Below are 14,017 nucleotides of genomic sequence, written 5' to 3' on the forward strand. Positions count from 1 at the left end.
AGCTAAGTCTTACTATTAGAAAAAAAAGAACATAAAAGTCCTAAACCTGTTTATAAAAGCATTAATGAATTGTTTCCATGTTAACCATAGCGAAATAGAACTTATTCACGTTTACATTATGAAGCATATTTTAATACACTCTTTGTCTTCTTTCAGTGAGAACACTGCTGCAAACCATTAATGTTACACATCTTTATCATTAAAAATGTTTGTAATCATTTACTCCTCAGCAGTTTGCTAGTAAGAAAATATAAATGGCTGCTTTTTACTGAATTAATTTTACTTAGTTCTTAGTAACCTCAAATCAATGCCTTGGCTCAGTCATTCCAGTTTGTAGCTATTTCTCCATGTTCCTAATATTTTTTTTGTCATATTAGCCATTCAAAATCATAGTCCTCAAGTAGCGGATTTTTCATAGTGACACAACTATGAAGAAACACGTCCACAGTTAATATGTCAAAACCTTTAAAGATATTATCACTGGAGAAATTAAGTTGGGAACTGTAATGAAATTAGTTTATCTTGGAATAGATTCCATAAGGAAGTTGCCGTGGAAATGTAAAATGGCATTAGGTAGGTTCCATAATAGCCACATAAGCACATCAGAGCATGTATCTCTGATTGGGGTGCATTTTACACTCAAAAGATAATAAAAATACTCACCCTCCTAATAATGGGAAAGTCAGCATGATTTGCCCAATTGAAACCAGTCAACCTCAGAATTGCCAGGGTGGCCAACTTAGAACACTCTGGTTCAAATAGATGTTTCCTTGGCCTGAATTTTAGACAACATTCAATTAACCACATATGGATTACTGGTTTTATGGGTTACCCAGGATAAATTTTCAATTCAAAACCTTTCACATTCAAATGTCATTCTCATGGTTTCTTTTCTCTTTCTACCCTCTCTTACTACTCCCTATCTCCAGCCAGAGGACAGAGAGATGGTGCAGAAATACAGACATTCAAGGAGTAAGAAGATTAAGATACAGGATTAGGAAAGAAAGATTGGAGGCAGGGGTGGGGGAACAAGGGTCACTCAAAGCCTTTGTCTGGCCACAGAACACATTAGGACTCATTTTGAAAAGTATATATGTGCCATTCAACTTGACTTCAGCTTGGATACTGTGTTTACAGCAAGTCTGCTTTATTGAATATGAAGCTTAGACCTTTTTATGTGGGTACCCACTTCTGCTGTGTGTTTTGGTCCCATAGCTACCACTCATACTTGCTTGGCTGCCAGGCCATTATCCTAGCCACTCCTCTGATTGTGTCCTTGTTTTTTCTCTTCCCTGCTCTCCCATCCATGTTGGGTGTAGCTGACTCTCTCTCTTTTTACTTCCTTCACAGTGTGGTCTGATTCTCCTCCTCCATCGGTGCCATTCTTTATTTGATTGGCACTGCTTGCCCTTCTGCCTTTTCTAATGCAGTCTTTGGCCTTTAACAGTCCTTTCTTTGCACTCGTCCCTCTTGGATGGTATCTGATGCCAGAAACTAACCCATACTGGGTAACTTCCTGATCCGTGGTTGGCTAGGGATGATCTGGGTATTGTGTGACCAAATGCTTTACACAATTCAAGAGGAATGTTCCCTTTAAGGAAAAACACACTACAAAGACTGCCAGTTCCTCAAGGCAGTGAGGAACTCTAAAGAAGTGTTATTCGCTTCATAGTTAATCTACTCCTAGTGACAGGTGACTCTCTTGGGGTCAAAGACAGCTCTGAAATTCTGAAGAAGGCTGTGGAACTTCTGCCCATAATTACACTGTACACATATACACAATTTTGCATATAATTTCAAAGGCTTAAAACTCCCCCGACTCTAGGTTGAGAACCCATAGCTCAATCTATGTCTCCAATCACTGTATCAACTTGCATTCATGACCTCTCTTGCTAGCAGTCTCTCCTTACTTTCCATTAGTATTGGTCGAATGTTTGAGGACTATTGACTTAGCCCTAACCACTTCACTTGGGCTGAGCTATATGAAATGGCTTTGTGGAGTCTCTCTAGAAGGCTACCCAGTTGCCAGTCCCTCACCAGCCTGATCATGCCCTTCCCTTCACTCAGGGCTAAGCCTATCAAAGGCAGGAAGCCCAAACTTGCTCTTCCTCCAAGTCCATGTTCTCTCAGTGAAATGATACCACTAACCACCCAGATCAGAAAGGATTCAGGCTTTAGACACCAACTCTTTTGGGAGGCCCTGAGCAATGAAAAGATTATGAAACCCCACTACAACATGAAATTCAAATAAAAACAATAGTAAAGCATAAAAAGGTTAAAAAGTCCAAAAAGTTCTGCTACTCCTATGGTGATTAAGTCTTTCTAAAAACTACATATACAGACTAAAAATGTGGCCAGGTTTTGGGGGCCCCTGATTTGCGGGGCCTGCAGCCCCTGCTTACTCTCGTTTTTGGGTAATTCAGCACTGGCCCAACTTCCCAAGCCATAAATTTGGCAGCTTCTTTGATTGCCACTGTATTTCTACCTTAATTGGTCACCAAATTCTAGTGTATCTCCCACACTCATCTTGAATCTATGGTCTTCCTTTCTTCCCCACAAACCATCACCTTAGTCAAAGGTACCGCTATTTCTCACCTGGTCTTATTGCCTCCAATCTTGCCTCCTGCTCTTCATTACTTTGTAATGAACACAAATCTGACCACATCCCTGTCATTAAGATCCTTAAATGACCCCCCATTGCCCATATGGTAGAAGTTCATGCTCATTAACATGCTACCCAGGGGCCTGCACAATCTGCCCCAAGCTTACCTCTCTGTGGTCTATTCTCGCCATAACTCCCACTGTCCCATACCCACATCATGCTCCCTAAACAGCTAGATTTTTCTCTTACTGCCAAGACTTTCATGCTAGGCCAAGTCCTGGCAACTCTTCTATCTTACCAAGATCCCTCACCCCACACTTTGGATGGATAACTCCCATTAGTCCTTATTCTTGAAGACTCACTCACTCTTGGGCTTCCTCTTCTTTGGGAAGTCTTGTTCTGTCTTCCCTTTGCAGATGAAGTTAAATGCCCTTCTCTTCAGGCTTCCATAGAACTGTCCAGTGCATACTCAGATCTTGGCATGGATCAATACTGGATTATTTCTTCTTTATATACCTGTCTCTCTAGATAAAATTGGAGATACTTGGCAGAAAAGACTGTATCTTATTCATTCTCACATCCCTTAGCACCTGGCTTATGTCTGCACACTTAATGATTTTAATTTAGGGAATAGTCACCATGTACAAAAAGTGCTTCTAGGGTCATCTCATTTAATTTCCATCACAATCTCATTAGGTAAACCTTATTAGTATTGTATTATTGTTCTGTAGATGAGGAAAGTGTGAGTAAGGTTCAACCACATACCCAGGGTTATAGAGCTAGCAGGTGTCAGAGCCAGAATTTGAACCTAGGTCCCAACCATATCTACAGAGCCCACATTCTTAACAGCTACACCATTTATTATTCAGTATCATTTAAAAAACAACATTTTTAAGTCCTAGTCTTCAGTAAATATGATTGAATGGTGCTTAGATGAGAATTTTTTGTCTCTTTTCTTTTACAGTAAAATGTCTGTCTGTATATCCTTCCAGAAAATTCTATTGAGTATTGGTTATTTACATTAAGATACAGTCTAACCTGTAAGACTCAGCCTGATCAGACCTGGGATGATGTCTGCAGAGAGCAGAAAACAAATGAGTACCACTTTCTAAGTGTATCATCCATACCCTACTGGAACATAGAACTAAGGCCACAGGTTGCCAACTAGGTTACAGTCTACAAAGTGTTTGGCCTTGGGACCCTCTGGGTGTGCATGAGTTCTGGCTATAACTCCAGGGGCCAGTGAACCTCCCGAGAGTCTCTCATCTTGACACCTTTCTCCATCTCACTTACATGTTAAAGAAAGAAAAGCCCCCTAGTCATCCATCCTCCTCTACGCCCTACCCCAATCAATGTCTTGCATTTTCTCCAGTACCTACAGCTTATTCCATTACCAATTCCCTAAACCTTCAACCTGTTCATTAAATGCTCTCTTCACTTCTTGCCTCAGGTTTCAAACTGCACTGTGCATCACTCTCATTGGGAAAATTTAGAGAGAGGGAGGTGTCTGAACCTCACCCCGATTCAGATTGTTAGTCTGGGGCAGAGCCCAGAACCTTTAATTTGTAAAGCTCTTCTGCTTTCTCCATTAAGCAACTGGGGTGGAGAAAAACAACTTCCAATTCTACTCTCCAATGGGGGTACCACTTCCTCAGATAATCCTGATGGACGCTGCTCATTCTTCCTCATCCCAAGTTCTTAGGTGTGGAGGAATGAGGCAGGGCGGGGTTTCCCCCTTTCATTTCAAAGCTGTTGATCTGAGATTGGTACTTCTGCACTTGCCTACAAAAGCCCCTTCTTTGAGGTTACTGCCATTCAGTGCTCTTGGCCAGGTCCCCTTATCCATTGAGGACTCAGGCTCCTGGTCTTCCTTCCTACCCTCAGTGCTGCCATCACTCTGTGAAACGTGATATATATAAATGGACATCTCTTTCACACTCTTTCCTTTTAACTCCTTGACCTCCCTCAACACTAAGGAATTTCAGCTCCCTTCTAGTTCAGTCTGCTCCTATGGCCACCACTAACCCAGTGATTGTCAACCAGGGCCACTCATTAGAATAATCTGTAGATTTCTATAAAAGACCAATGCCTAGGGCCCACCCAGAAGTTACTATAGCAGGATTTGTGGGGGTGAGACCTGGACAAATGATTTTCTAAGCTCCACAGATCATCTGCTGAGTGGAGGACGACAGGTACCCCAGGCCTTTTCATTATCCAGAATGATCCTTTCTTTGAAATATTAAACCCCATTATCCCAGCCTCCCAAAATGCTAGCTCTCTTTCCAGACCTTAATCTTTTTTTAATTGTTCTTTGGTCTCAACAAAAATACTAATCCCTGGATCCCTCCATTCTTGCCAAGTTTCCAGCTTCCTTATGGCCTAGACTCTTTGGTCCATCATTTAAATTACTCTTAAGCCACTGGTCTGGAAGCAATGCCACTCTCTGACTTACTCTTGCCATTCTCCTGCAAAAATCTACTCTAATATAATGCAACCATGAAATCTCCAATTCTAGACTGAGGCTGACAAGCTATTGGAGGAAAAAAAAAAAATCACACAGCTACATAGATTGGCTCATACTATAAAAGTCAGAGACCATAGTTGGTCATAAGTGTGCTTGACAATATTCTTCTTGTTTGTTGCCAACTTCCCTTCCCACTTCTTTTACTGAATATTCTAGAACTTTCCCACTTTTGCTCAAGCTTCTGCTTCACCCTCTCCTCCTTGACTTTCTGCATACGAAATTCCTTCACTTCACTGAGAAAAATGGAGGCCATCAGTTTGGAACTCCTTTGACTTGGCTTTCTGTCCCACTCCAATTGCATTTTTCTCCATCAGTAATATCTCATGTCTCACCGGAAGCAGTGTCCGCCCCCCGCCCCTCTGCCTGAGGTTTCTCTCTCCACTGATGCTCCAGGTACCAGTCCCTTTCACTTCTCCAGTGCTCTCACACCACCAACTATTTTGTCTATTTCTTCTTGTATCTTCAATCTCTCCTTCCCTACTGACACTTCCTGTCTTGCTTGTGAGACCTGCTGAGATCCCTTTCATCCTTAAAAATTAAAACCCTCTGACACCTCACATATTTCTCTCCCTGCTATAGCTTCACCTTTCCTTCTGGAGCTTTAAACTTCTTGAAAAGGCAACCCAGACTCCCTCAACCTTCACTCCTCAAACCAGTGCAATGAGTCCCTGAGGTCCTGAACGAATCTCCTACTTGAAAATGCCCACTTTCAGTCCTTAAAACTGTTGACCTTTCAGTCTAAACTGATATTGCTGACCCTGAACTTCATGAAATGAAATCCTTCCTGCCTTCTTTCACACAGTCCTTTCCTAGAGCCTGTTGCTGAATTTCTGGGTCTTCTGTTGACTCTTTAAATAGTATTTCCCAGGAGCTGTTATAGGTCCTCATCTCTTCTTAGCAATACACCTCTCTCTTTGGCCACCTCACCTACTTGTATGGTTCCACTTCCCAGCTACATTAGTGGTTTACCATATGGATGTCCAATCTGACCGCTCTGCTCTACTCTGACCCCATGGAGTTGCATTCTGAACACCTCTATTTTGATATTTTCAAAAGTAAATGAATTTTCCACTGCCTTCTCCCACATAAAACAAGAAATGACAAATCGTCCCATGTTCCCTACCTCACCCTTCTCTTCTCATCATCCTCTTAGTTGCCTAGCTCTGCTAATGCTTTCTCATAAATATTCCCTCTGTGTTGTCCTCTTTTGTTCTGATACTGGCCGTTAGGCCAGGCCACTGTCATTTCTCAGCCACATAACTCCATTTGTCTCCTTCCTCTTGCCCCCCCAACCCCCCGCCCCCATGGTTCACTCTTCTCCTGTGGCTGGAGTGATATTTTGAAACACAAATCTGATAATGTTCTGCATCAGTGCTTCCCTAATGCCTTCAAAATCAAATTCAAAGACCTTAGTATGGCATATATAAGCCCTCCAGGATCCTCTCCCCAATTACTTCCATGGCTCCATCTCCTACCCCCCTCGCTAACTCGTGCTCTATGCACTAGCTACTCGGAACTACTTGTAGTTGTATTCATAGAACTCCCGCTAATAATGTGTCATGCCTACAGCCTTCATAATGCTGCTCCTTCTATCTGGAATGCCACCCATCCCTGACAAGGCTAGCTCTCTTCTTTAAGACTCACCTCAGTTCAGTGTTTACTTCCTCCAGGAAGACTTCCCTAACTTCCCCTCGGTCTTGAATAGTTGCCTTTCCTCAGTGCCCAGTTCTGTACCGCACTTACCACAGTAAACTCTAATTGATGACTGACTTGTCCGTGCCCCTCACTAGGCCATCAGTTCCTTAAAGGCAGGAACTGAGACTTAGCTACCTCTGTATCCCAACATCTATCTAACACAGTACCAGATTCAACAAATACTTGAATAAGCACATGAATAAATGAATGAATGGATGAATGACCTTCATTACATGAAATGAGACCTTATAAGATGGAGACTAGTCATGCCTATGTGCCTTTATGTGTTCATGGGTGAGGAGACTAGGATTCAGGTTCCCTAAAAAGGCTGTGAGGTGGGAGGGTATATTTTAAAGTACTTGTTAAATTTGAAGATGTTGGTTGGTGGGGCTGTTCTTCCTCAATGCCAGGGATGAGTCCAAACTCATTCAGACATACCTCTTGCCAGGTACCACTCTGGGGCCAAAAGCATATATTGGCAACAGAGTTGGACAGGGTTCAAGGTACAGCAAAGTGACCAATTCTCCCCCACATGGAATTCCTGGATGATGATGCTATGCTTGCCTTCTGAAAGCATTCTAGAAAATGGTCACCTGAATCTTCCTCATTGTAGAAATTCCACTCATCTTCCCCTATAGTTCCTGGAAGTTTTGTTGGGCTTTCTCATTGGATAATGTCATATGGTTACATCCAGAATTCTATTAGTAGAGCACTTTTTAGCTCCTTGAAAATAGAGCATGCAGGAGAAGAAAGGGAATGGCAGTGAACAGACATAGGAAAATGCTTTCCTACATAAACGGAGCCTAAAGGCACAGAATAATAATCATTTCTTTGAAAGCATGAGGTTATGGCACGGGGCATAGGAAAAATAAGTGACATTTAAAGCCAAGTTAATACAGAAAGCTAAAAGCAAAATATGATGTAGAAAGCAGAAATAATTTTTCCAAACACACACACACACACACACACACACACACACACACACTCAGGCTGGCTAGTTCCAAGCAGAAAGCATTTCACAACTGTGGCTCTAAAAGGAACAGTTCTGTCTTGCTACTGTCCCACTTTTCTTTCCTTTGACAGTGTACACAGCCTTGTGGATCAGTGTAGTGACAGACTGTGCTAGGTCGCTCATTAGGAACTGAAGTAATATTTTAGACTTGTAATCTGACTGGGGAAGCACACTTAGCAAATAAAAAATAGTGATCAATACTACCAGACCAAAGACAATCAGATTGTAGGTCGAAAAGAACAGAGTGTAAATGATGTAGTATATGAAAAGGGGACAGAAAGCTGCGGTGAATAGTGAGAGCTCACCAGAAGAGGTAGGCCTTGAGAGATGGTCTTTAAAAATGGCTAGGCACAGGTCATGATCTCAGGGTCCTGGGATGGAGCCCCACATTGCATAGGGCTCCCTGCTCAGTGGGCGTCTGCTTCTCCCTCTCCTCAGCCCCTGCTCATATTCTCTCTCTCTCAAATAAATAAATAAAATCTTTTAAAAAAATCGACAGGCAGGAAAGGGTAAGGCACCCTAAGTAGAAAAAAACAGGAGAAGCAAAGCTTGTAAGTAGGAACGTATACAGCATATTGATGAGGAAGTGGGAAGACACACAGGTAAAGAGATAGGGTATAGCCTTGGAAAGTAGGAAGACGAAATTGGAGATGGTAATAAAGAATGTGCTAGAAAAGGTTTTTGAGCAGGTGGATGTTATAATAGAGAAGGTACTTTCTGGAAGACAACTCAGGGAGCTATCTGCTGCTAGCAAGGTACACAAGGCATGGTGGGGGCGGGCTTCCAAATGGTAGATTACTGCACACTGACTGAGAAGAAAAATATACAGGGGGGATGGAATAGGGAGAACTTCTGTAACTGCATCTGTTGATCTGTTGCCTCTAAGATCACCTACTAGGCATTTCCTATAAACTCTGTGTGTGTGTGAACTCTGCAACCAGACTGAAAGTTACAAATCCACAGGAGGGGACAGGGAACCCTGTCTTCTGTGTACTATGCCCCATAACACTCAGCATGGAGCTAGGCACATAAAAAGCAGATACAAATCTTTTCTGAGTGAAGTATACCAGGGAACTATAAACAGTGCTCCAGGAGGCCAATTCTGGTCCATCTCATTTTTAAACTGAGATAGATAGTAAACTTGATCTGGGCTTCAAGTTAGCATGCAGCCTAGCTTTCTACTTACACATCTCTGTCCTGTGATGTTCCCTGAAATCCTTTGAGATAAAGGAGGCCTAACAAGATATGTTGCAAGGGGGCTTGTACTGAAGTTGCTAGGGCTGGAGCTCTCCCAGGCGGGACCCGCACCCAGCAACCCTCAGCTTGACACTAGAAACCCACCTCCCTTCTCCTTGCTCAGGTGTAATCTGTACTCAAATGTTTTGTGTTCCTGAAAGCCAAACAGTTTGTGCAGACGTAAAAAACATTTCCAGCAAGGGCAGAGGGGATGGCTAAATTAGAGATCTGTCATACCAGAATGCCTGTTTCTCATCTCAATATTCCCAGCTTCACTCTGTGAAAGCCACGTTAGGAAGAAATGGAAGGATTTTTAAAGGGCCATCTACCTCCTGTAGGCAACAACTTCTACTTCTCCTAAGAGATTATCCTCAGTGACTCGGTCACTCTTTAGCTGGGTGATAGGTGTTTCCTGTGGTTCATTCATTTCTCCCATTCACTAAGAGGCTGTGAGTCAATGCCTCACAAAGATCATTTACAGAATGTTGCCCTTGTGGCCTCTAAGAATTAAAATGGCTTCGTGTCTACTTAACTACCAGGAAAGTACATTAGGTAGTGGAGTTGTTGTGTTTTGTTTTATTAAAAAACAAAACAAAAAACAAAAACAAAAAAAACAAAAACCGCTGTTCTGCTCCAGCCTTTGATGTGTGGGTCACAGAGTACACTGTGCCATATAATCGCCCCCTCCCCCTGAGGGAACTGTTCTGAAGCCTTATACTTGGGTAAGAAGAAGTGTTCCCGAGCAGTTCTGGGTTATAGTTCCTCCTATGGCAACAGCAGCCTTGCACGTGGTGTCACAGAGAGCAAGAGAGCCAGAGGGACTGATTTCTACAAAGATGGTTCTCATCTCTGACGCTTCTGCTCTGTAAACAAATGTGGTTTAGGGGGACAGGATGAGCAGGGATCCGTGAGAATTTCTTATTCATTTCATGAAGTGTGTATTTTCCCTTACACAGGGGAGGGAATAATTCTCTAGTTTTCCTCTATTTTGGTTGGGGGTAGCATAGAAAGAACGTCATTTGCAGGTCTTCAAATTTATTTTTCCCACTGGAAATACTTGAAGGTATTACATGGTGACTACACAGGAAAGTAAGACACAAAAATAGATTTGATTTTTTGGTGCTAAGTATTTAAAGAAATTGACAGTGTAAGGTGGGTAAAAGATTTAAAAACAGGTTCTACGTCACGGATATATTTTTGGCTTCAACCTAACATCTTGGGCAAAATATATACCTATTCCAAGCAGAAAAGGAAATTGGTATTTATTAAATGAGGAAAAAGACCCAAATCCTTAAATACTGGATTATAAGTGTATCTGAGAGAAGGAATGAGAGGCGACTGTCATGTTCTATTTTCCTATGGTTCTTTCATAGTTTAACTGCAAAAGCATGAGTAATTTTTGAATAGAAAAAAAAAAAAGATTTAAAAGCCTCCAGAATCACATTGGCATCAGGGAGAAACAATTAATAATTAACAATTTTTTTTTTTTTTTTTTTTTTACCAAGGCTGTTGCCTTTTGCTAGCCGGTCAGACTCTTAGGAGTTACTTGTAAAGACAAAGGTAAGGCCCTGTTGTCACTGCAGACTGAGAAAGGGGGTGAGATTCACCTGGGTGTCACTTGTTTCTGTAAAAATTCCAATTTTGCATATGCTATGGGCTAAAACCCTATTTGCAAAACAAGTTAGGTGGCCCCCATTTTATGACAAGCAGTGGGATGTTCAGCCACCACTGGACTACAAGTCAGGGAGGATCTAAAGTCCAGGTCTGCCTTGCTTTGTAACCCGCAGTGGGACAACTTTGTGGAGGTCATTCAACTTCTGAGTCGCTAACCTTTTGCCTTCCTCTACAAAATGGGGGCTAATCCTTGCTTCCACCATAAGAGATCTGGAGGAGGCAACTGGTATGAAACCACCTTTAACACCGTTATCTCTAACTGCCATCCCAAATACATCATTTCATTAGCAATATACTAAGCAACAGGTGACTCTCTTTGCTGGAGATCTAATCTGCCACTTTTTTACTCAGCACTTCCCATCCTATGAGTGATGTCTATGAAAATATAAGTACTGAGAAAGAGGATTAGAATGGGCTGTTTCAAACACTCTGTGCTCTTATAATCTTTTATTATGTTAACAAATCCCTAAGTATATAGTTGGGAAGGACCAGGGTGGAAGGTTCATTGTCCTCCTTCAGGTAGAACCTGTGAAAGCCATGAGCCCCCCAACAGAAGAACCTAGAAAATTTCGCTCTCAGTAATTCATAGTCCCTAATCAGCATATCTGGAATTTTTTCATGCCTAGTTCATCCCCTCTGGTGAAACAGTAAGCCCATGTCTTCCTGCCAGGTCTTCAGGGACTATGGAAAACCATATGTATTCTCCATAAATTAGCAGCCTTTAATGTGCAGATAAAAACTCAAAAATGGTACTTCATTCTGCAAAAGCAGCTCCAGGCCCAATGTGTATGTTTGTTCCATGGGGATGCTGGGGGAAAGGAAATGATGGTCCCATGTGAGCCCTTCTAGTGATCTCCACTCATGCACAGATAACCCTCACCTGCAGGGGTATCATCTTCAAAAATACTCAGCAACAACGATCATTCTGGCAAATCATTAGGACTCTTAGCCATCTCCTACCAGGAAACACACACTGGTTCTGCTCTCATATACACCTGGTCCACACATGCAACAATTTTAATGGAAAATGTTTGAAAACAAAAGAAAACAAAACAAGGCAATGAGGCAATGTCCTAAGCCAGACACTCCTGTTCAAAGGATAATTATACAAGGCATGAGTTTGAGAGACAGAAAAAAAAAGACCTAATTTGCTTTAAGAAGGAAAGCAACTGCATATTCCCTAGCTAGTGTCCATTTTCCTCTGCTTGCAACATTTCACTTTCATGTTTGAAACAACTCTCTTCTGCCTTCCCCTCTTCTCATCCATCCCCAGTATCCTCACTACCCCCTAACCCTCCCCCTCACACACTGTTTCCTCTCTTGATTTAGATCTCCCTGTTGCTTCTTTCCTTTCATGTATACACCTCCCAATCCAGAATTCCATACCTCTCTTGAATTTGACCATCTGCTCATTTTAGCGGGCCACCATATTGGCACCCAATTTCCCTCTTTATTGGCCTTGACATAGAAATGAAGGCCCTAGCAGACAGAGGAAATCACTATCCCACCTTCTTCCCATTTCAACCACAGGGCAAGGTGGTTCTACTCCTGGGGCATGGCACTGACCTTGGAGGACAGGCAAGATGCCACATCCTTGAGGCTTCCCAATGGCTAAGATCTTTGATCTCCAAAGAGCACTCTGCTGAGCTGTATGGTTTACATTTGAAGAACCAAGAAGAATGTAAAAACCATTCAGGATGTAGCAGTCTCTGACATCTGGCTGTCTGATAATTAATTTTGACTCCCAATCATTGCTAGTGCAATGATAATAACCTTGGGCTACTGCAAGATCCCAAAGGGTCTTTAGCATCACCAAAGAAAGACTGCATACTGTTCAGTCTAGTTATCACACTAAGTATTTTTTATTGTGCATTAATTAGATGAAAGTTAATAAAGTGCATTGACCAGAACATTTGATTAACACGACCATAAAGGATCAGTGAGTCTTCTTTAATATTATCGTCGCACAGCAAAGCCTTCCTGTATAGTGTATAGAGAAAAGAGCACATGCCAGGAATCAAAACAACTATATATATGCAATATAATAACAAAACTATATGGCGCTTGAAGAACTTTTTCACATATATGAACACCCTCATGCAGAGCCTCGACTTTTTCAAGTAAGCAATATTTAAGCCTGCCAAGTACACACACCAAATGAGAATCGAACCCACAGAATGCCCAAATCCAATGTTAGCATATCTCTATTTTGGAAATTTTTTCTCACCATCATTTCTTAAGAAAAAAAATGAAAAAATTTTTTTCTTCCCTTTTGAGTGGTGATGAAAAAAAAGGCTCCCCCTCCTGAAATTCAAATATGCTTCAAAGTACACCACCATCTTAAGGGAAAATGGGAGCCACCGCTGGTTTCTGGAGGCGAGGAGCAAACTAGAGTTTACCACGTATTCCCTTTGGCCTGTTGCAAGGTAGTGTGATGAAGCAGAATACCCATAGGGCCGGGAGTCAGAGAGACCTGGGAGACTCCTGGCTTCCATTGGCTGCTATGTGATTCTAGGCTGCCTACTTAAATGCTTTGAACTTAAATGAGCTCATCTGCAAAAAGGGGATAATACAGAGCAGTTGTGAGGATGAAAAGACTCAATACACATAAAGTGCCTGGCACAGTTGGGCACCTGGGAATTAGTGAGTAAATGGTAGATGACCTCTTGTTCGTCTTGAGTTGACTTCTATCCACCTATCCCCTTGTACTCCTCCAGGGAGAGGGGTCTTCACTTCAATCCCAAGCTCACCAGCTCCCAAATCTCTCTGGGTCCCCCGCAAACAAAGGGCACACAAACCGTGCTCTCTAAAGATACAGCTCTTGATACAGCATCGCATGTCCTCTGAAACCCGCCTAATGCTCCAGTGTGGCACATGACACGGGACACATAAAGTGCGCATCAGAAGACACAGACGTCACACAGAACATGTCACCTCCAAATGCAGCCTCACCTGCTTCTCTCCCACATGTTCCTCCAAGCTTCACATCCTTAACATTGATTATTTTTAGAGGCCCTATGCCGTCTGCAGGGTCCTGGCTGATTCATTTGCTTCATTGCATTTGCCCTACTGGTTTATTTATCGATGTAGTTTCTCAGATTCATTCATCCATGTACTTAGTCCCCTCCTTGTTCCCAAATGGGTATAAGGCGGCTTACAAGAAGACACAAAATACAGTATGATAGCATAAATTCAAAGTAGGTAAGAAAAGTAAAAGGGAAAAAAAACCCAGTACAAAGACAGAAACATAAAATGGCGCCTGAAAGAAAGCCAA

The 14,017-nt window shown here is 42.2% G+C and overlaps 1 protein-coding gene across 7 annotated transcripts in view; it reads right to left on the reverse strand.

Moving 5' to 3' along the window:
• The window catches only part of PAK3 (p21 (RAC1) activated kinase 3), a 248,423-nt gene that overhangs the window by 73,822 nt on the left and 160,584 nt on the right, over positions 1-14,017 (reverse strand). The gene's annotated exons all lie outside the window — the stretch shown is intronic.

The sequence above is a fragment of the Lutra lutra genome, chromosome X (assembly GCF_902655055.1).
Source record: "Lutra lutra chromosome X, mLutLut1.2, whole genome shotgun sequence".
NCBI lineage: Eukaryota > Metazoa > Chordata > Mammalia > Carnivora > Mustelidae > Lutra > Lutra lutra.